This window comes from Taudactylus pleione, unplaced genomic scaffold, assembly GCF_031769625.1.
Source record: "Taudactylus pleione unplaced genomic scaffold, aTauple2 ptg000345l, whole genome shotgun sequence".
Lineage (NCBI taxonomy): Eukaryota > Metazoa > Chordata > Amphibia > Anura > Myobatrachidae > Taudactylus > Taudactylus pleione.
In genome coordinates this window covers 939,126-961,713 of record NW_028284746.1, presented here as the reverse complement: position 1 = coordinate 961,713, position 22,588 = coordinate 939,126, and the positions used below count along the sequence as shown (strand labels likewise).

The 22,588-nt window shown below is 43.3% G+C and overlaps 1 protein-coding gene across 3 annotated transcripts in view; it reads left to right on the top strand.

Annotated features, from left to right (window-relative positions):
* ERBIN (erbb2 interacting protein) overlaps positions 1-22,588 on the top strand; it is a 239,454-nt gene that overhangs the window by 21,859 nt on the left and 195,007 nt on the right. For 2 of the 3 annotated variants that reach the window (XM_088444049.1, XM_088444047.1), the window contains exon 2: positions 21,229-21,325. The exons of the other annotated variant lie outside the window; for it this stretch is intronic. The gene's annotated coding sequence lies outside the window, so the exon portion shown is untranslated. The remainder of the gene's footprint in view (positions 1-21,228; positions 21,326-22,588) is intronic. 3 annotated transcript variants of the gene reach the window in all.

The window sequence follows — 22,588 nt, the reverse complement described above, 5'->3', positions numbered from 1 at the left end:
TGCTTGTGAGCCTTAGCTCTGTATTTGGGTATGCATATCACTTAAATGAATGTGTTCTTGACCTGTTCCTAACCACTAGGGAAGTTAAATACTAATAGCATTGCTACAAAAGACTGTGAGGTAACTGCCATAAAGATAAGAACATATTGCTGCTGTTTCTTACCTACTTTGTTCTGGAATATCTTAATTACGGGGTGTTTCTTCCATTGTATTCAAAAGTTAGGCATTAATCTACTCTAAGACCATTTTCTGGTGTCTCTCATTAAATATATTATTTTCAACTATAGGCCCCATACACCTAACAAGTGGTTGTCTGTTCCTGTGATCAGATCGGAAACGCTGATCCACCGGTTGGAAATGCCAACCAGTGGCCAGCGATATTCCCCGATCCATTGGAGGAGCGGCGAAATGATACCTTTTTTAAATGTCACCAATTTGCATATCACCTATCATAATTGATCGTGATTGGCAAATCAGGGAATTCCAACTTGTTTAATTTCACCGATCCTCTAATTTAGGATCGCAGGATTGTGATAATCCATCACTAGTGTATGGGGGAACCATATGACATGATTCATATGAGCTTTAGATTAGAAGTCTAGCAACACCAGGGTGATTATTTACTAAACGGCAGCTTTTAAAAGCCATTGGTTATTTGTCAGCAGAATCTAAAACCACAGTACTATAAAATCCAAAAGGTATATTTTGCACTTGATCGTGTTGCTGTTTTTATTTCTACAAGCAAAAACACAGATAACTGGGGGCTTATTTAATAAACTCACTTGCCTCTTTCACAATAATGGTAAGATATGTTCCCAGCACAACATCGCCGGTGACTGGACCCTGCATGCGGCAAGTGCATATACCCTCCTGAGGTGACCAGCAGAAATCTGTGAAAAGTCACTTACTATGGGTTTAGCCGCTTTGCACAGCTAAACCCAGTGCTATTGGGCGCAACAAGCACAATAGTTAATGGGCGACAATTAAAGTGCCCCCAAAACTATTGTATTACTCCGTCAGGCGCCCATTAATTATCGCTGCCCAGAAAACAATTGATTCATCTTCTCTGTATACAAAGGGTAGATAGTGACTGTTTAGTGCTGCTAATGATTTTATGCATACAGTGGATTTCGATAGGTTTATTGCAAACAGTGCTTTGATGTCACTTGAGGCCGCCCTGTCCCCATTAGGACTACTGTACATTTTGAAACTCTGCTGCTACTGGAAATTCCGAAAGTGTCTACAAAAGGAATTTCTGGGGCCACAGGATGGAAACTCATACGCAGACGTGTTTCTACAAATAATAGCTTTTGACTGATATTATTAAAGTTGTTATTACGCTTTAAACAGCAGGTGACTGTTCCATTTAAGACATCTTAGTTCTCAAACTGAAGTACCAAAACATAAAATTGTATAAAATTGAAAGTGTACAGTCAGTGTGTATGTATGTGGTTAGTACCGGGAGGAGAAGGTCACAAAGATGACAATTGTTAACAATATTACACACAGTATTAGTTTCCAGGAAGTTTAGCTAAGTTTTCTGTGCAATCAGGGCATGTCCTAGACAAAGTGGAACCCAGGGTGAGAATTTCCTTTCACTCCACTACCCTCGCTGCCCCCATAACCTGACACACATACACACGCTCCCCGCCCCATAACATGACATACACACACGCTGCCCCCAACCTTTCACTCCACTACCCTCGCTGCCCCCATAACCTGACACACATACACACGCTCCCCACCCCATAACATGACACACACACACACACACACACACACACGCTGCCCCCAACCTTTCACTCCACTACCCTCGCTGCCCCCATAACCTGACACACATACACACGCTCCCCGCCCCATAACATGACACACACACGCTGCCCCCAACCTTTCACTCCACTACCTTCGCTGCCCCCATAACCTGACACACATACACGCGCTCCCCGCCCCATAACATGACACACACACACGCTGCCCCCAACCTTTCACTCCACTACCCTCGCTGCCCCCATAACCTGACACACATACACGCGCTCCCCGCCCCATAACATGACACACACACACGCTGCCCCCAACCTTTCACTCCATTACCCTCGCTGCCCACATAACCTCACACACATACACACTGCCCCCAAAGCCTGCTGGAGGGGACGGTTAGGGTTAGGCTACGGTTAGGGTTAGACACTAGGGGGAGGGTTAGGCTTAGTCATTTGGGAGTGGGTTAGGATTAAAAAAAAAAAGTGACAACCATTTGTGTGTCGACCATTTGTCCCTGTGGACATTGCCAGTTGCCGTTTTGTACCTGTTGACCATTTGGTGTCAACCTATATGTTGTCAATTTACTACCTGTCTGTCTTTAATACCACACACCACAAGCTGTCCCCGTAGCCTCTCACACACTCGCTGCCCCCATAACCTCACACATACACGCTACATGCTTATTGACAGTGACGTCACTGGCACAGTGCCTTAAGTTTTCAGGGGAATCCCAGGCCGCGTCTGAGCTGAAGCCATCTCAGACCCAGTGTACAGCTAGGGGTGCAGGGCTGCGCCCTTCCATGAGATGACACTCCGAGCCATGACCCTGTCAGCCTGTGCCTTGAGCCGCCCTTGTGTGCAATATGTGTGAGAAATAAGGGTGTGTATGTGTATATATTGTATCTCTTTATCTTTCTCTGCAAAATAATTTTTGCCCTTGAGGTAGTCGGCAGGAAGCTCACAAAAGGCATTAGGTTATTTAAAATAAAGCACCTATTTTACTATTCTGTGTTTTTTTTTTTTTTTTTTTTAATAATTATTCAGCCACCAGCCCAGGCTGTTTTTATAGATGTCAAAGATGCTTTTCTTTTGCATGTTTCGGCTATGTACTGATGATTGATGGAACACACATGATCATACCCGGAGAGTAATCTTCTATCTGGTGTATGTACTTGTGGAGTAGAAGGAGGTGCAGTCTGAGTCAGACTGTGATGTGGGCACCAATCAGAAGCCACAATTTCTTGTGATTTATCCTTTTGTCGTAGCGCTTTTCTTTACGGAACTGCAGTTTGTACCTTAAGCACCTATCAAAGCAATCTTAACACATGCCATTCCCATGGATGCTGTGTAGTGAGTTTGAGACCTCTTTGCCCCAAGGTCAGAATAGAATGGCTGGTTTCATACAATTGGTGAGCACAGTGTAGTTTTCCCCTCATTAGCAAGTTAGAAAAGCCAATTAGAGGAGCTTGATGAAAATGTGTTGGTCTTGTTGTTACTGTTCACTCCAGCCATTGCAAATCCCCCACCACCCTGCTGGACACTGTGTGTAGTATGCAATGTACATGCATGTGAGTACTTCCCTAAGTGGCTATTTTTATGTGTACCTGTTCTCGTGGGCAACTAGCACTTTTAAAATGCATTGAAAATATTGCGCAAAGTGAATAGAAGGTTGTTTTGCTTTCAGCATAATGTTAGGGTGGTGGTTTCATACAGCTTGAGTTTTCAATTTAACTTCTTTGTGGTTTCTTACAGCAGCCAGAGTAACGTTGGTGAAATTTCCTGTTTGTCAAAAACTTGGCTGCTGTTAACGGAAGTATAAATGTGAGAAACCGTAGTGAGTACTATTAAATTAACATTTTCAAAGTAGTAGTATAGTTCCGAAATGCTAAATTAAGATTTTATTCTCAAGATGTGAAATTGTGGTCGGGTTCGACAGCATAATAATAAATTTTTTTATTTTTTTTTGCATGAAATCCACATGAAGGTCTTTATTATATGGCACCACAGAGGTCCTGTAGCTCTATGTATGGGAGATGGCATACAACAAAATTACATAGGTGCATTAGTTTACAAATATACATATTCAACATGATTACAACCTGCAGGTAACATAATGACATAATCACAGCCTGCAGGCTACATAATTACATAGTGGAGACAGAAGAAAAGAGGCCGCTGCTCATAATAGTTTACATTCTATAGGGCATATGGGCAGACCCAAAGGGTACGATGTCCAAAGGGTACATGACATTAGCTGTCGTCAGTGCTTGTGAGCTTTAGCTCTCTTTGGCTATGGATGTCACTTAAAACTAATGTAACTGTGAGTAGGAGCATATTGCACAATTGAGTTCTTGCCCCCCCCCCCCCCCCCCTGGCTCCCCAGACGGAGAGAAGGGCCAGGTCTGTGCGATGCAGAGGATAGAGAGTTAGGAGGAGTGGTAGAAGGCTTGATGAGTTCTAAGGTCACGCATAAAGGCTGTTAGGCTAGGATGTGTTTATTGAAAGAGTTGCTCACTGGTGTAACGATAATCTACGCAGTCACGATGGTAAGTATTTGACCGTACTAGTGGTCCGGGTGGTAGGATCTGGTTTAGCTTTGAAACAACATTTCAGACCAACCCCTGCAATTCAAAGCTTTACAAGGTGGGGACCCTCCTTCAAGCTTTTTCATTTTTTTGTGATCAGAGACTATTTTTGCTATTGTAAGTGATGTAATCCTGATTCTATTTTAAATCTGGTCTCCTCTTCTGTATTTGGGATCCCCAGACAGCCGGATACAGTATTTTCTATTGGGAAAATGTCTCTTTGGGTCCCTTGGGGGACTAAAATAAAATAAAATAAAGGTTATTCAGCACTGATTTTTACAGAGATTTAGGTAACCTCAATAAAAATTCGTAAGAAAGTACTATAAACATACATACTCTTTTAGTATGATATCGAACAATTTAAAATGTTGCCTCTGATTACATTAGAATATATAGAAATGGCAAATCTTACGACATAAGAAAAGGTTTATCCGGCAGAGAATTTTGTTGTAACTTTTATTTTTTTGATATGTAAACACTTGGTTGTTGCATTGGGTTGGGTACTGGATCCCGGCGGTCAAAATCCCAACGCCAGCATCCCGACAGGGTTAGGATACCGACACCTGTTAGTCAGTATCCTAACCCTCTCCCTCCCCGGTGCCGAACCCTAACCTCCCCCGCCAGTGCCCAAACCTAACTCTCTCCCCCTAGTGCCTAACGCTAACTCTCCGCCTAACCCCGCTACTTATCTTCTGGATGCGCTGGGATTCTGACAGGTGTCGGGATTTCGGTGCTGGTGTTCTAAGCTGCGGCATTCCGGACCCCGGGATATTGACAGCATCTTGTTGCATTTATAGGGGACAATAAAATTTTTTTTTAAAGTCGTGCTAATTAGTAGGTACACAATTTTGCCATTCTATTATTTTTGGGCACACATTACTTATTGCGCTTGCTGCGCCCAGTTAGTCTGGGTTTAGACGTGCAAAATTGCTAAACCAGTCTAAAGTCCTAATTAGGGCACCCAAACTGCTGCAAAACCAGGACTTATCGCCTATTTGTGCTCACCACCTCAGGAGGGCGCAAGAAGAAATCCCGTCGTTGGCGGCTATTGCGTCCAATTGGCGCAACAATTGAATGCCCTGTTGGGAGCCCATTAGTCATAGCAACCGGCGAAAACAATTGAGTTCTCCCTATATAGTCAGTGTATTCCACGCTGTTGACATTGCTGATGGTGATACATAATTACAGTGCCATTCTGGCATAATCACCATCTATTGTCATTGTGTGGATTGGATAAACATGTGAAAGTGTTTGCTTATACTATATATGTATATAAGTAATTTGCATAGTGATGGCATTGATCTTTCAATGACCAGGTCTAATGAAGATGGCTATGACTGGTTGCAAGTCATTTTATCATTGCAAGGGATATGAATTTTGGAGCCGGTTGGAAGAATATTTAAATTCCTTAAACACTGTGCTTGAAGATTTTGTCGTATATGGTTTCTATGATATCCTCATTCATTTGGAAAACTTGATATTTTGTGAGCTTTATAAGGAGTCTCATTCGGTTCTACTACAGGAGGACCTTTTGCAGTCCCTTTAACCAGCTGTGACCATCACACAGGGTTTAAGATAGAGGCCAAATTGACATGTTCTGATTCACAAGGGTGTTTGCAAGAGTGTTTGTGCTAAGTAGACATTAACAACATTAATAGGATCAGATCTGGAATGTATGTACATATGCATGCACATGCTTTACTTCTCTATAAAGATGTGCCAGAGTACCGTGATGTGTGTACGGCGGCCCAAGTCAGTGTACCGTGGTGTGTGTACGGCAGCCTAAGAACGAGTACCATGGTGTGTGTACGGCAGCCTAAGAACGAGTACTGTGGTGTGTGTACGGCAGCCTAAGAACGAGTACCGTGGTGTGTGTACGGCAGCCTAAGAACGAGTACCGTGGCGTGTGTACGGCAGCCTAAGAACGATTACCGTGGTGTGTGTACGGCAGCCTTAGAATGAGTACAGTGGCGTGTGTACGGCAGCCTAAGAACGAGTACCGTGGCGTGTGTACGGCAGCCTAAGAACGAGTACCGTGGCGTGTGTACGGCAGCCTAAGAACGAGTACCGTGGCGTGTGTACGGCAGCCTAAGAACGAGTACCGTGGCGTGTGTACGGCAGCCTAAGAACGAGTACCGTGGCGTGTGTACGGCAGCCTAAGAACGAGTACCGTGGCGTGTGTACGGCAGCCTAAGAACGAGTACCGTGGCGTGTGTACGGCAGCCTAAGGACGAGTACCGTGGCGTGTGTACGGCAGCCTAAGGACGAGTACCGTGGCGTGTGTACGGCAGCCTAAGGACGAGTACCGTGGCGTGTGTACGGCAGCCTAAGGACGAGTACCGTGGCGTGTGTACGGCAGCCTAAGGACGAGTACCGTGGCGTGTGTACGGCAGCCTAAGAACGAGTACCGTGGCGTGTGTACGGCAGCCTAAGAACGAGTACCGTGGCGTGTGTACGGCAGCCTAAGAACGAGTACCGTGGCGTGTGTACGGCAGCCTAAGAACGAGTACCGTGGCGTGTGTACGGCAGCCTAAGAACGAGTACCGTGGCGTGTGTACGGCAGCCTAAGAACGAGTACCGTGGCGTGTGTACGGCAGCCTAAGAACGAGTACCGTGGCGTGTGTACGGCAGCCTAAGAACGAGTACCGTGGCGTGTGTACGGCAGCCTAAGAACGAGTACCGTGGCGTGTGTACGGCAGCCTAAGAACGAGTACCGTGGCGTGTGTACAGCAGCTTTATAGCTTTTACTCGGGTTATGTGCTCACAAAATTCTTCAGTGATTTTTAGTATGTCTATCTTTCACTAGCTGGTATATTATCTAAAATAAAAATATGTGCTAGGTTTCATTTGAAGATTAGTGAAACATAGCTGGAGATATTGTAGGATGTTGATAAAGTCCAGTCATGCAGAAGGGTAGAGTGAAATTACACAACCTTCAAAGAATGTCTCCCAACATAAATCTTTTATTTTACAGTGCTTTAAAGGTTGTGCAACCCTAGCGATAGAAGGAATAGGTAGAGGGAAAAATGGAAAATGACATAAAAGTCTGAAGTAATGGCACTTTTTTTTTTTCTTTTATTGTCATTATTTCTTAAATTGTCATTTTATGTTTCCTGAAGCTGTGCTGGCAGTGTCTATAGTAAGGCATTTTAAGTCCTAATACTTCACTGACCTAATAGGAAAAATAATAGATAAAGCATCCAACAATCTGGGCAAAAAATCCTGTTCTTAAAACCTCTTCATCCATTTATGTTTAAGTTTTTTTTTTTTTTTAAAGTGAAATTATGTATATTTAAAACTTTCTATACTTTTGTGGGACCTCTGATCATTTTCACATTTATAGATTAGCACTGGGAGCTCCTATATGCAGCTGCTTTTTTTCCCCCCAGGGTTCCATCGGTTATGTAATACAGAATTGGCAAATTGTATGCTTCTCAGCATGGCCAAGGGGAGTATGAGTGAGTTGGCCAATCACCAGCCGCAATCTCTTGGAACCTCGCACTGTCACACTTTTAACTAGTAGTAAAGGGCTCCGGGACATTGTAGCTTGTGCTCTAGGATCTGAGTTTTGACTATCTGTCTTTTTACTTTATTCAAGAATCTGCTTTGTTTTGATTTTGGGATACAGTAACAAGTCGTATAAAAGAAACAACATGAGTTTATTCCAGGGTGCTAAATAATATTCCATCCGTGGATCTAGTGAATCCCTGGCAGTGCACGCAATATGCGTCATCTCCGTGACTGTCTGCCAGACTTCACAGGTGTAAGGACGGTGTTATTCAGACCTCACAAGTCAACACTCCCTCTACCTCAATATTTCCATATGTTATAATCCTGTCATGATGTGAGACCGGTCTCCCTATTTTAGTTTTTAAGTAGTTCTGGTGACCTTTATTTACAGATATTTTTACATTATTATTATTATTAATTTTTTTTTCTTTCTGAGAATGCTGTATAAAAACAATTAAGGGGGGATTCATTCGGTTTTTGCGTGTCCAAAAGGAATGGGCGTTTAGCAATTCACTAGTTTTTCCACCAAGAGCGAGTCTATTACTTATTGCGCCCAAATGCACCAGGTATAGCAGTGTAAAGCTGCTAAACATGTCTAAACTATTGGGCGCACTGCCAACTTTTTGTGCATTTCTGCTCACCAGCTCAGGAAGGTGAGAGCAGCAATAATGGGCACTAGCGGCACGCCCAAAAAAACGATTGAATCTCGCCATAATGCTGGGTACACACCTAACGGCTATATCTGCAGATGATGGTTGTTCATACACACTATACAACCATCATCTGGCTAATGGGTGTGCCGCACCTTCTCTCACCGTGGCCTCTACAGCAAGTGTACGGGCGGTCGCCTGCAGATATATTGGGCATCAGCTGTGCAGCAGAGCTGACGCGATATGTCTGTGAATGATGTTGTTTACAGACATGTCCCTGGTACACACTGGCAGACTATTACAAGATATATTGGCCGATCAATTGATCAGCCAATATATCTGCTACTGTGTACCCAGCATAAGACTCTAATTAATTTTACTTGGCTAAGAAGCAAATCATTATGGATATGTAAAGCTCCGACTAGGGACATTTATTTGGCACTGTTGTGAGTCACTGAAAGATGTTTGGCTATAATCAAATCTTTTGTAGAGTGATGGTCGAGGGGCTGTGTTTTACTAATTATTTATTTACATTCCCTGGAAGTTTTTGATCATCTACCAGAGATGCCTTTTAAAAGACTGTTCTCATTATCAGTGATCTGTGTAACACGATAACTAGACAAAATCAGTAGCTCAAAACATGACATGTACTTATATTGTGGGGCAGACACTTGCAGATCTCATTTTTCTACTTGGAATCTCTGGTTCACATTATTCACAAGTGTTAGTCGTAATTCTAAGCAGCTCAGTCATGCTAGTTTCTTCACAATCACAGTTTGTCATACTGGCTCACATTGCAGTGCGACCTAGAAGTCTGATATACGTGGTCAGTACTGCACAAAATGTAAGCGCTTTGTAGGAGAAAAGATGATTGTTTCAGTGGATATGGATGAATGGGTTGGGCACGGGATCTCGGCGGTCAGAATACAGACAGCGGCTTTCTGACAGTCGGGATCCGACAGAATTTTGTAAGTAACTCTCCCCCCTAACCTTTAACCCACCTTTCCCACAGCCTAACCCTAAAGCTGGGTACACACTAAAAGACTGTGTACCCAGCGATGCAACCCACGACCCCAGCGCTAATGGGCCGACATATTGGGTGGTCCGTACACACTGGACGATCTGGTGCCCGATATGCCGGCCCCCGATGCATAGCACTGTGTGGGATCATCAGCCGCATCGTCTGATTTTACTGCATGTACAAAAGATCAGGCGATGCGACTAACGACCCCACGGGAGTGCGCACTACACGATGTAAACGATTTGTTGTTCCGATGCGTCGGAATTGTCGAAATCATTAGCAATATCGTGTAGTGTGTAGGGGCCTTAACCCTCTCATCTGCAGCCTAACCCTAATCCCCCTCCCCCACCTGCAGCCCAACCCTAACTTTTCCTTCCCACAGCCTAACCCTGACCCTCCCCCTAGTGCATAACCCTAATACTCGCCATCAGGATGTCAGCGGTCGGGTTTCTGGAGCCGGGATTCGGATTGCTGTCGGGATTCCGGCACTAGGATCCTGACCTCTGGCATCCTGACCGTCTGAATGCCGACTACATCCCAGATGGATAAGGTGCTCCCTTTTCATGTTTACTACTAATATCAGATGTGCAGAGTGCACGTTTTCTGGTATGTCCCAGTTGTAAACACCTGAAAACATCAAATGATATGGATAGGTCACTTAATGATGACATCTGGGTCATATACTAGGAGCAGGAACCAATTAGATTTGGTTACTGCTCCCCATTGCCTTTCTATGTGCTTCTGCACAGAGCAGTAATTTTGGTGACATTAGTGTGCAATCCCTTAGACCAAGATCGGCTATGGATCATTTACAGATGTGATCTGAAACCAGTTTGCATGGGGTCTAGCAAAGTATAATCTGACTTTTGTAGCGTCACCCAGGATTTAAGATCTTGCACATATGAGCAATTTATGATCATTTAGCAGATGTGAGCAAATTGCTGCAGACATCAACATCAGTCTGTCCGAACAAAAGATGTGTGGAAGCATTGGCATCAATTATCCTGATACCTGCACTATGTTCCCAGCAGTTTACTCATGTAGTGTGCTGGCAGGAACACCATATGCAAATTATTACTAAACAAATGTTCTTTAACTGCTCATCTGAACTTTACTGCCGCGCATCCACTAGGCGATAAAAATGAGCGATTGAACGATAAGAAATTATCGTTCAATTGCTCTTTAATCATTCACAAATTGGACATGAAAATGTCGAAAACGACCAGCGATGCGCACTCCCGCTGGTCGTTTTTGACATCAATCATCGCCTGAACATGCCGGTCAATCTGATGATAACGACAGATTGGGCATGTTCGGGGATGAGGGAGGGAGTCTGCACTGAACGACATATTGTTCAGTGTAGGCACTACAGGGGAGGAGGAACGATTGTACGATTATAATGTTGTAATCGTACTGTCATTCCACTATCTGCTAGTGGATACGCATCTTTAGTCCAGGAAAATTCCTTGCCCATAACTGGTTGGGTGGACAATTGTTGCCACTTAATGCCTAATTTTGTGGGACAATTCTCCATGAACCAATAAGAATGGATATTGCATAAAATTGGTATCTGGTATAATGATGCTGGGCCCACCCTAGTTCTAGCCCTCCATCCCTGTTAATAACACCAGGAGCTTTAGACCCATTTCAGTTCACAGTAAGCCATGAGAAGAAAACATACCCTTTATCACCACAAAATTCAGCCTAGTGTGTGCTTTATTAATAATCGCTCCTGAGCTGACACTCCAGTCATAGGTGCCACAGGGTTCACGTCTCAGTAAAGTCATGCGCTGTGAAATGAAGCAGGTTTTTACATTATCTGTCTCCAATGGAGCCACCATATGACATAAATTAGAGTTAGATTTGTCAAAAACAAACTTCCACCCTAACAAAAATGTTTTTTGTGACCGAGAAATATTTCTGATGTAATTTATGCATCGCCAAGATATCAAGAGCTGTAAAAGGCACCCACCTGGAACTGAATAGGTTAAGCGTTTTGTTTTATTAAGCGTGAAACCTGCATAAAAGTTGTGACTGAAGCACTGACAACCTCAGCAGACACAGGACGTTACCCATCAGAGCCTCGGAGGACAATCTTTCAGGGAGCCTAGAAGCCTGATATACTTGGTCTTGACATTAGCCTGTATTACAGATATTTTCAAAAGCAGTATATCCACCATTTATGTACCAGTAACCCTTATTTATTTTTTTTCACTTGAACAACATATAAACATATTTACACTATTGAACAATGTGTAGTTATGTTGCTTAGTTTTATTTATTTTACTTTTTAGAACATAGGCAGCATGCTTGGTGTAATGGTTAGCCTTGCTGTCTCATAGCATTGAGGTCTTGGGTTCGATTCCCACCAAGGTCCTAACTGTGTGGAGTTTTTATAATCTCCTCGTACTTGCGTGAGTTTCCTTCGGGTACCACAAAGTCCTCCCACATTCCAAAAACACACTGGTAGGTTAATTGAATTCTGTCAACAATGAACCCCATTATGTGTGTGTCTGTAAATGTTTTAGGGAATATAGGTTGTAAAATCTACTGGAACAGGGACTGATGTGAATGGCTAAATATACTCTCTCTGTAAAATGTGTGCGATTTATATAAGTACCCCCTCATCTGGGGGTCGAGCTATCAGTTTTGTGGCTAGAACCATTTGGAACTCCCTTCCCCGCACAGTTCGAGAGGCCTCCACTCTAGAATCCTTCAAAAATAGACTCAGGACTCACCTATTCACCCAAGCATTTCACTAATTTCCCTTGTTTAAGCTTATTTTGTATTTTGTACTGTAAATGTAAAGCACTTTGAGTCCTATAGGAGAATAGCGCTATATAAATAAAATGTATTATTATTATTATAAATAACTGTTAATAAATAAAGCAATTAAATTCAGTTTTAGAAATCAAATCTTTTTTTTGTTATAGCCTTTTCTTGTAAGAAAAGGATTATGCAGGCAACAAATCTGCATGACATGTGTAATCTTATATTTACATTTTCCTATTTACAGTAAGTGGCCAATGCTTTTCATAGCTCACAGATCTACAGTATATTCAATTCAAGCTATTATTGACCAACTCTAAGCTCAATCATCTTCCTTTCCAGGCCATAGTCACACTTTATGGTTTACTTTGTGGAGAGAGAATGCATTATTCCAGGGAAATCGAACACTAAAGTGACTAAGGGGCTTGGGGCCTGTTTATTCTATGGTTTAAGAAGCACAAGGAATATTAAGGCACATGAGTATAGGGAGGCAGCTAGAACACTTGATGAAACACTGTTATTAGGGAGTGTAGTGAAGCTAAAACGGGATCTTAGTAATTACTGTCTGGAGGCAATATTTATTGGAAGATTAATGTTTACCACAAAGCGTCAGGGATTTGCTGGGGTCCACCGCAATATGTTCCAGGCGAGTACGCCATTGTCTCTCACTAAGGTCATTTATTTTGTAGGCAAGCGTACAGGGAGCTACTGTACTAGCTAATGTCCAGCGAGGGTCATAGCACTACTGGCGCAGCCATGCATTCTTCCTTCAGAGTCTATATTGGAATTACCACAGTGTTCCATTCCATGTTGGTCATTTTTATTCTCTCTCTAGAGATATTAATATATTTATTCATATATGTGTGTGTATATAAATAATTTTTGTAACTGTAGTCTGTCAATAAATCCCCTAAAATCAGGAATAGTAGTACAGATGGTGCTGATCATTCTTGACCAGAAAAATAATCACATTGTATTGTAAATGATCGTGCTTGGAACTGCAATGAGGTATGTGATGCCCAGTGATATAAGGTCATGTCATGTCTCCACCATACACACATTCCTTAGTGATAACAATCCATAATAAAGGTCAGCAGATAGTGTTAATTTTTGCACACATTCAAGTCATAAACCAGAGGTTCCCAAACTCTGGGCCCTGATTCAGAGCCGGACGCTCTGACCAGAGCGCTCGCTCTGAATCAGGGCCCTCCTACCTAAACTTGAAGCGGCCTCTTGGACGCTCGCATAGCTGTGGGTTACCACCCACAGCTTATGCGAGCGTCCATGATGATGGTCGCGATGTTCAAGACCATCGCGACCATCGGGCTTGCGACGAGACCCTGCAGTAGGGTCTCGGTGACCGCAAGCCCTGGAGTGATTTTGTCTCTAACAGAGCCAAAATCACTCCCACTGACATCACTAGTGATGTCAGTGGGGCCGGACCCAGACGGTAGGCGTTCCCATGGGAACGCCTATGTCTGGCAGCCACGCCCCCTTTGGTGCGAGACCTGGAGCGACGGCTTCCCAGTTGCTCCCCGGGTCTCGCGCATGCAAACGACGGAGCTCCCTCCGTCTTGCGCATGCGCACTAGGCCACCATCGACCCGCTTGCGAGCGCTCAGCGCTCGCGAGCCGGTCTGAATCGGGCCCTCTGTCCTCAAGGCATCCTAACGGTCCAGGTTTTAGTGATATTCATGGTTGAGCACAGATAGTTTAAATCAAAACAATGAGGTATTAATCAAGTCACCTGTGCCCAAGCATGGTTATCCCTGCAATCTGGACTGCTAGGGTTCCTTGAGGACCTAGTTGTATGTGTGTGTATATGTATTTGTGAATATGTATGTGTGTGTGTATATATATCTCACACATATGCATTTTTTTTTTAATCTGTCACATAATAAAGGCACCCAAAGTCCTGGTTTTCATCCTGGGTAGTAAGTAGAGGGTTGGAGAAATTGGCTGCATTGAACAAGCTCCTGCTAAGGTTGTGGCTGCCCTGAAAACAGTTTATATCAGGGGTCTTCAAACTTGGCCCTCCAGATGCTGTAGAACTACACATCCCAGCATGCACTGCACATAGTTTTAGCATGCTGTTATATCAAAAAGGTGGCAGTGCATGCTGGGATGTGTAGTTCCACAGCAGCTGGAGGGCCAAGTTTGAAGACCCCTGGTTTATATGATGGTGAGCATCCAATCTGCATTCAAATGTTTTGTATCAAACCTCTCCAGAATATGCACATATTTCATAAGTGACACTGCATAGACTTGTAATCTCCTGCAATGAATATTACATGGGGTCTCTTTACCTTTCTTCTCGTAGCCAGACTATCATCTCTACAATCTGGTTTGAATGCAGCAGCTAGACTGCTTTTCCTTGCAAAACATTCTACTGCTGCCCTGTTTCATTGCTGTGTATATGGATTATAACTGTCCCACTTAGCACGTCTTCCCATTGCAATCTGGCTGGCGTTATTTGCAATATATGGCATTTAACCACTTGTAACATATAGCCTATATTTCTACAGATTGTCAGCTTGCAAAAAGGGTCTCTTACCTTCTTGACTGCCTGATAATACTCATGCTTCCTTGATTACTGTGTTTGTTCCCAATTGTAAAGCAATGCACTGTACCTCTATAAATAGAAATGTTGGTGCTAGTAAGGCTGCTTGCAGAGCTCACCATTTACCCCGTTTTTGTTTAATCTTCCCTCCCTATTTTACAGTAGTTTGGAGAGTGTTATAACAAGGGATGTGCGTGCATTGGTGTCACAGGGAGGGTGCGGACCGCACCCGGGCATCATCCACCGAGGGGTGACACCAAAGTGCCGACTCCTACTCAGTGTCAGGAGCCGGGTGCTGCACTGTAGCATTATGTGCAGCACTCCCCCCCTGACACAGCGAGGGAGCCGGCACTGCAAAACAAACTGGTCCCCGGTGGCAGTCAGCATGTCCGGCACCCCCAGAGTGACAAAAATGGGGAATGGGGACGCGAGACCATGCACCCTATATTGCCGGCACGCACCGAAGTTGTGCACACTACAAGGCAGCCCATCCCTGCCCGCATCAGGTATAAGAACAGGTAGGGACACCACTGTATGCGTGACATTTTTTGGGGTATGGATTTGTGATTGGGGACGTGGCCAGGTAGAGAGAGAACAAAGTACGGCAATGGAAAGACAAACTTCCAAAGTTTTCATAGACTTTCATAGGGGGTTAGCAAAACTATGATTATTGTCCTTAATGTTTAAATAGCACCAGGCCTATTACACAGTGCAGTGCAGTGCAGTGCAGAGATTATGTAATCATCACATTAGTGCTGTTCCTGAACTTTTACAGTCATGATCCCCTGTGCTTTGTAGCAGCAGTGCTTATCACTGTGCCACTGTGCTGCCCATACACTCCCTTGTCTAATTATTATGATGCGCCTGTATTTATGTAGTGCCTTCATATGAATCTGAGCTTTGCGGAGATTGCTTCAGCCATTCACATCAGTCCCTGCCCCTGCAGTTTTGACCTACAGTCAGGTACATATGACCATGGGCCCTAACCTATTGATGCTATTCTGTTTCATTGCAATATTGTTTGTCAGAGCCACTGTTCAACTATTTTCTCCCAGAGAATCCAACTTGGCAAGGAAGGCAATTTTGCAAATAGTTTTTGTAATTATCATCATTGAAATGTAGCTAATGGAAAGCAGATGTTTCATTTGCGCGATCACATACTGTGCAGTTAAAAAATAAAAATCCTCTAAAACTCCCACGTCATTGTTCTGTAAAGGTGACTTCACCTCGAAAATATTGTTACCTTACTTAAACCATCTCATATTTTGGAGCTCTTTTCTAGGCTGGAGAAAAATTAGAAGTTCCCTAATTGCCCAGGCTCAATTAGGAGGAAGTTCTTCTTTTTAATATATTCTTTACCAATGAGGAAACTTATGCTGGGTACGCACTGGAAGATATATTGGCCCATCCATTAATCGGCCAATATATCTTGTGCCCGTCGGCCAGTGTGTACCAGCGATATGTCTGTGAACGATGTTGTTCACAGACATACTGTGCTGCAGATATATTGGGGCATCTTGTTGTGTGTACGGGTGGTCAGACGACCGCACATACACTTGCAGCAGAGGCCGCGGGGAGGGGCGCACCAAACGCCCCCCAGGCTAGCGGGACCCACGGCCAGATGACAGGTGATGGTGGTTCAGTTTGTAAGAACAACCATCATCTGCAGATATCTGTTAAGTGTGTACCTAGCATAATTGTTAAACTTATGTTTGTAGTTATGATTATGTGTATGGCATCTAAAAAAGAAACAAATAATGAAGTAATGTGTAGATTATACTGTATTGCTTTGCTTGCTGTATGGGTGGTGAAATTGAGTTTCTTTATTACACCTGAGGTGCCATCTTGACCACCCACCCGGCTGTAGCTCAAGCGTCTCTTTAATCTCCAGCTCCTGTGGGTGCCCACAGAAAGGTGTAATAAAAGCAAAGGGCAGTATTCAATAGTTTTATCGCGCCCGATCTCCTGTCTAATGTGACTGTAGATCGGGAGGCGATATTCAATTCATTCAGATTATCGCGGTGATCGCGCCCAAAGAGGTCGGGTTAAGCCGCGTAAAACTGTTAACCCGACCAAACTGCTGGGCGCGATCGCGAAAACTGGTTCACTTGTACCACATTTCAGTTTGTCACCCCCGGGAGGGATGCGAGCTGAAATGCTGGCGACGCCAGCTGCTCGCGCTCGACAGGAATAACAATTGAATAGCTCAGTCGGGCGCGAAGTGGGGACAGTTGCTGGCGCTATCAATTGAAAAAGATCAAGCATATTCATGCTTGCAGGAACTTGCTTCCCCTCACTTCTTTGAGAACATATTTGCTGTTACTATAAGATGCATTTGGTGTTTAGAATGTTTTGGGAGGGGGGTGTGAAATCTCTACAGACCGAACCTGTACCCATGTTTAATTTGTGTTCACTTGGTATCACTTGAGTTGACTTGGCATCGCTGTAAGCGGAAACTGAATCCAGAACTCCGCTGTAGTCTGCCCTGAACCTGGGACCCCCGGATCACACTTTTTAAACTCTCCAGTCCTGTGAAAGCTGTCAACACGCTCCTTGAAGGAGCTGCTGACAGCACATGTCATAGGTGATGTGATATTTGTTCACTAAGCCCCCCCAGGGTGTAATACAAAGAGGTAATAAGTTGCACAGACATTTCTTATAGAATGTAGGGGACCTAGTGAGTTTGCTTTATTTCATGCAGGGTTTCTCTTTCTATTTTTAACCTGTTTTGCATTTTTTTTTTTCCCTTTTAGAATGTCCTTTGAAAGTTTTTGGCTAAGCTAATTTACAACAAAACTCTGAATACAAAACTATGGGCTCGATTCTATTCAGCGCTATATAAATAGCTCCGGGAGTGAGCTCCCGGAGCTATTCAATACACCGCGCTGACAAGTCCGACTAATGATTTCTTCTCTCATCCCTCCGGGGATGAGAGAAGAAACCCGACAAAAGTCCCGACGCGAGGCTGTTTTCTGCCCTTCGCGCCGGGAAAACAGCCTCGCGCCGGGAAGTTAGGTCGGGGAATGCCCGTTATCGCGCCTAAACACCCTGTTTAAGGTGCGATAACGAGCCTTCCCCGACCTAACAGCGCGATGAATTGAATAGCTCCGGGAGCTATCTCCCGGCGCTATTTACATCGCGCTGAATTGAATCGTGCCCAATTAGTTGCTGAACTCTGTACATCTTGCGTCTATCAATCATAGTGCTAAAGGAGAAAACTCATGTTCCTTAAGATTTGGGCAGGGTTGGTGTTTTCAGCATCTTCCAGGAGACCTTCAAGCTCATTCAGTCCCTCATTTTGCTGTTTCTAGTGTCAGTTAGTTATAAATATCACCAACTGGACCATTTATTTTCCTGTGTAGTCTTGTTGGTAAAGTAAAAAGCACTTTCATAAAAGCTGCCTCTGACATAAAATCTGCTCTTTGGGACGTTCAGAAGCCAAAGCTGCAATGTTTAAATATGAAACCGCTGTGGCTCCAATATTTTAAATTAAATGTGGTTTCATTGGTTGACGCCACCAGTGAATTAATGGTAATTTTTCTGGGTACAGTTGTAGGGTTTCTACACTACCAGGCAGTGTTCACCCATAATGTTGTGGGCAAGAGGGTGTAAGTTTAGGCACACTGCTATAAATGGTGGGCATATGCTGTATGTTAGCAGCATTTTGTTGATTTCTAGTTAGAGGCCGTCTTATTCACAGCGTTTGTGTTATCTTTCAGCCTGGACATGCCTCGTTATCTGTTTCTATTCTGTATTTATGGGCATGGAATTGCCCACATCTGTCAATAAAACGACCTCCTTTTTGCAAAGATCATGCCCTTAATGCTAGTTTGTACACATACTCTGTGGGTTTAGTATATATTCCTTTCTGTGGAACATATTGGAGAATCTGCTCCATTATATATGAACAGCAAAAATATGTTACATTTAAAGACAACCTGATCTATTTTCAGTCTTCATTATTTTGCTGCATGTTGGTTCAGACCAGAGTTGTCCCATGTTTATATGAAGAGCTTGCCTGTAGGTTATAGACGTGTGGGCTATTTCTTGTTCATATGATACATGTGGAGGTCCTCCAGGAAGCTGGAGGCCATGTATTCCCATAGAGCTGCAAACTGTTGACAGTTCTTCTTATGTGCAGTTGGTAGATAGTGATATTTCAATGAATTGAGTATTGGCATTAGTCTTGAAGCTTGCCTTCTTTTTATATTAGGCCGATCATTCCATAAACTTATGGTGAGCTAAAGAGCCCTCCAATTCAAATACAATAAAAATGGAGTATCAAATTCAGCATGATGTCCGGCTGTGCGCATATTGTCCATGTACGGTAGGGCCGACATAGCAAGTTTTCCCTTGCACCTCTATTGGAACATCGCATACTTCACACTGAATTGAATTCCCCCTGTAAGCTGGTTTTACCAGCATTCTCTCCGCATTAACCCATAGGCATGTGCAGATGGAGGAGGAGGATTACAGCTATCTGGCTTTTACCCTCTAATTTTTTTATTTTCAGCTGGCCCAGTATTAAAGTTGCAGCACAGATTCTTCAGTGCTACACAAAAGGCTGTTCTGGGTGCATGATATTGTGATGTGCAAAATGTAAAAATACTATGCTTACCTGTACAACCAGAGAATACAGATTTAATGGGGGCGATACAATTGTTATTCAAGGCGTGCTAATTAATGGGCGCCTAATGTGACAATTCAATTGTTTTTGGGTGCCCAAACCATGGATTTATCGCACAATTCAGCTCACCACCTCAGGAGGGTGCGAGCAGAAATACCGGCGCCATTGGCTGGTGCGCCTGACCAAAGCAACAATCTAATTGCTCCGTCAGGAGCCCCTCACTAACAGCTGCCGGCGCAAACAATTGAATTCTCTTCGTTGTGTGCAAACTGATTCTTTATTTCAAGTTGCCATCATCCACTTTGACAGGCTTATTCCACTTTATTAAAGCTGTGTTTAAGAAATACCGCAAGGCAGGACAAATTTCACCCAAAATTTGGAACCAGCAATTATATAACAAGCAATTTGTCATATATTACAGAATTATAAGGGTGTGGTGATGTTTCTAACAAATTGCAAGCATGTAATTAACCCAAATATTCTACATCATTAGGTATATGCTGTACTAGCTAATGTACCCGGGTAGACATTAGATATGCACTGTTTCCATTTCCATATCACCACTCCAGTAACACATTACTCCTTCACCTCTATAGTAATGCATCGCCTCCCACACTGCTATAGATAGACATTACCCTCCCTCACCTGTGTACTAACACATTCCACTCCCTCACTTCTGTAGTAACACATTATCCTCGATCACCTCTGTTGTAAAATATTCCCCCGCTCCCTAACCTGTGTATAAATACAATACCTCCTTCCCACCTGTAGTGATTTTTTTCCCCTCCCCCACCTCTGGAGTAACACATTCCCCTCCGTCACCTCTGTAGTAACACATTCCCCTCCATTACCTCTATAGCACCACTTACTGCTGTTGTGACACATTACTTCTCTTACACTAACACATTCCCTTCCCTCACTATTCTAATAGGGGTGCCGCGCCAACTGCCAGTGATGTTTGGCAGCACCCTGGAAGACAGTTGGTGTTTGAATATTGAACTGTGCTGCAACCATGATGAGTCAGTCAGACAGGACACTACACAGGGGGAGGAATGCCCTTTTCACCCCCTTAGGAGTCTAATTTTAGGAAAATCCCTGCTTATTGGGTACCTATGTCATGGAAGGCATATACTCACCGAGTTTGGGCTGGGGGTTGATGAGTTAGTCAGGACATTTGAAAAAAATTTATTATTTTATATATATATATATATATATATATATATATATATATATATATATATATATATATATATTTGTAATATGCATTCCCGCTAGGCTGTTTTAGCGGGGCGCCGCATCCCGCCCTATTTCTGAAGGGCAGAAAGCACCCTGCCCTCCAGCGCAGCGCCCCGCTGAGACAGCCTGCGGGTTTTGTCTCCAAGGGCCCCCCCACAAAAGAGACATAAATCCATCTTCCAGAAGCTTTGTTCTTATTAAATAATTTCATACACCAAATTGAAAGCTTTTTGCATGTTTAATACTCCACGAATTACAGGTACACATGCAAAGGGCTCCTTAATATCCATTGTGGCCAACTAGTGTTTGAAAACTTGCTAGAAACATTGAGGTACCTTATGTTTTACTGCTGTATATTGTTTGGTGGTATTAGTGATTCTCAAAAGGAACATCTACACATGTACTGTATGTCCTAAGTGTTCTTGACATAAGAAGGCACCTTTGCAATAGAATATGCTGGCACTGTAAATATTTATAATAATGATGATATTTTTTTCTTGTTGTGTCTGACAGGTTGCTGACTAACAACGTATGCCTGAGTTTCAGGAACTGATCCTTGCTGTCAGGCTGTGAACTGGAGAGAAGCAGCTAGGAAGGGCCGTGTCATCGGGTGAGTGATAAATCGGTGTAAGGCGAGGCAGCTTGTTTCTTTATTTGCAATGATTTATTGTTCAGCTGAATATGTTAGTGCTGTGCAAGTGTTTGGTTAATGAAGGCTCATAACATAGTCTGAAGATGTTGGCATGCCGCATGTGATCTGTGTAACATTTATTAATACATGTAACAGGTGTGTCACTAGTCATTTCAATTTTAAGACTGTAGCAACATAGTTTTACTGCTTTCCACTTCAGATGTAGATGTAGTCACTGGCTGAGAGTGAGTAAGCCTCCTTACAAAGTGCCTTTCTGTGACATCCTCTCACTCATTAAGTTTTGGGACTCTGGTTTTTAATTCTGGTCCTAATTCTTACTCCTAAAGGTAAAGCATGTGCGAGGTACCTATTCATATGTGTGCAGGGAGTCGGGGCTTGATTCAGCGGTGGGCGCTATTGCAGTCGGGGTTGAGTCTCTTTACACAGTGGCGACTGCATCTTTAGACTAATGCCACAGCCAACGGGCTACCTACTGAGACGCCCAGCGACTGCTTCGCTACTCTGCCGATGTGCGTATTAAGACGCACCATCGGAGTTTGGAGCTACCCTATAGCAGGTGCAATTTCTTTGTCTGAACATGGCCGCATGGGTCAGTGCAACTGAGTGTTTGGACGCAGTCGTTGGCTGCAACATGGCCATGTCTAGGTAGCCACCCCCCTGTTATCTCTCAGACACGAGCCACTGAAATTGCATGGATCTGAGGGCAATTTTGGTCTGCATTTTTGTGCGGTAACCATCAGGACGAATGCGGCATCAGCATTACGTGCACCTTTGAATCAGACAAATGAGGAAATTCTGTATTGTGGGCGCTAATGAATGTTAAAAATGCAAGCGTGAATTGGCTGCCATCTAAAGAGATATTGCTAATAGCCATATAAGATGTTGCTCATGGCCCAATAAAATATAGCCAACAAGGACCTGCAATTGTGGAACTGCTCTATGGAGCGTTTCCCAAAAAGGTGTACTATATATGGCAGTTGTGTAAATCCTATAAATATGTACATCCCAAAAAGGTTTTTTTTTTTTTTTTTTTTTTTTAATTTTTTTAATTGTCTACAGATAAACTAGAATAAATAAAATTCTTAATAAACTTAAAACCATAAAAAAAAAAAACACAGAAAAAGTTAAAATGCAGTGAGTGGTAGCATTTATTAATTCACTCTTATTGTATTAAAGATCATCATGAACAATTCAATTTAGTGGGAGTCAAATAACGCCGGT